This window comes from Bison bison, unplaced genomic scaffold (genome assembly GCF_000754665.1).
Source record: "Bison bison bison isolate TAMUID 2011002044 unplaced genomic scaffold, Bison_UMD1.0 scf7180017864302, whole genome shotgun sequence".
Lineage (NCBI taxonomy): Eukaryota > Metazoa > Chordata > Mammalia > Artiodactyla > Bovidae > Bison > Bison bison.
The window spans coordinates 449,211-451,005 of NW_011494874.1; positions in this window are offsets into that span (position 1 = coordinate 449,211).

Sequence of the window (1,795 nt, forward strand, 5' to 3'; positions counted from 1 at the left end):
GACCAGATGCCATGATCTTAGTTTTCTGAATGTTGAGCTTTAAGCCAACTTTTTCACTCTCCTCTTTCACTTTCATCAAGAGGCTTTTTAATTCCTCTTCACTTTCTGCCATAAGGGTGGTGTCATCTGCATATCTGAGGTTATTGATATTTCTCCCGGCAATCTTGATTCCAGCTTGTGCTTCTTCCAGCCCAGAGTTGGCGGGCAGCAAATATGAGCAATTAAAAAACCAAAGTCTATAAACAGCACCCGATGACCAACCTAGATAGCATATTAAAAAGCAGAGACATTACTTTACCAACAAAAGTCTGTCTAGTCAAAGCTATGGTTTATCCAGTGGTCATGTACAGATGAGCTGGACCATAAAGAAGGCTGAGCACTGAAGAATTGATGCTTTTGAACTGTGGTGTTGGAGAAGACTCTTTAGAGTCCCTTGGACTGCAAGGAGATCAAACCAGTCCATCCTAAAGGGAATCAGTCCTCAATATTCATTGGAAGGACTGATGCTGAAGCTGAAACTCCAATACTTTGGCCATCGGATGCGAAGAACTGACTCACTGGTAAAGACCCTGATGCTCGGAAAGACTGAAGGCAGGAGGAGAAAGGGAAGACAGAGGTTGAGATGGTTGGATGGCATCACCAACTTGATGGACACGAGTTTGAGCAAGCTCCGGGAGTAGTTGGTGATGGACAGGGAGGCCTGGTGTGCTGCCGTCCATGGGGTCGCAAAGAGTTGGACACGACTAAGTGACTAAACTGAACTGAACAAACAGCGCCCACACACAGAGGGGGAGAGACAATTTTATTTTACTTTTTAAATCAGAACAGAAGCATTCAATCTTATCAGAGATGTTTTCTGGGAAGAGCAGAATAAAATACATCACTGAGATAACTTTTATTCTGTAATTATTTAAAAGTCTATCAAAATATTTAAATGTGGCTGACAGAATCATCTTAAAACAACCTAATTTTTTTAAACTGAGCATACAAATTTAGAGCCAAATTTATGTGTGTGCTCAGTCATGTCTGACTCTTTGTGACCCCCTGAACTATAGCCCTTAGGCTTCTCTGTCCATGGGATTCTCCAGGCAAGAATACTGGAGTGGGTTGCCATTTCCTCCTCCAGGGGATTTTCCCAACCCAGGGATTGAACCTGGGGCCTCCTGCATTGCAGGTGGAGTCTTTACCACTAGCACCACATGTAAATAAACGTAATTAAAATTTACTTGATAAACAAGGATTAAGACGTTTACTCCTTGGAAGGAAAGTTATGACCAACCTAGACAGCATATTCAAAAGCAGAGACATTACTTTGCCAACAAAGGTTCGTCTAGTCAAGGCTATGGTTTTTCCTGTGGTCATGTATGGATGTGAGAGTTGGACTGTGAAGAAGGCTGAGTGCCGAAGAATTGATGCTTTTGAACTGTGGTGTTGGAGAAGACTCTTGAGAGTCCCTTGGACTGCAAGGAGATCCAGCCAGTCCATTCTGAAGGAGATCAGCCCTGGGATTTCTTTGGAAGGAATGATGCTGAAGCTGAAACTCCAGTACTTTGGCCACCTCATGCGAAGAGCTGACTCATTGGAAAAGACTCTGATGCTGGGAGGGATTGGGGGCAGGAGGAAAAGGGGACGACAGAGGATGAGATGGCTGGATGGCATCACCGACTCGATGGACGTGAGTCTGCGTGAACTCCGGGAGTTGGTGATGGACAGGGAGGCCTGGTATGTTGCAATTCACGGGGTCGCAAAGAGTCGGACACGACTGAGCGACTGATCTGACCTGATCTGACTATAC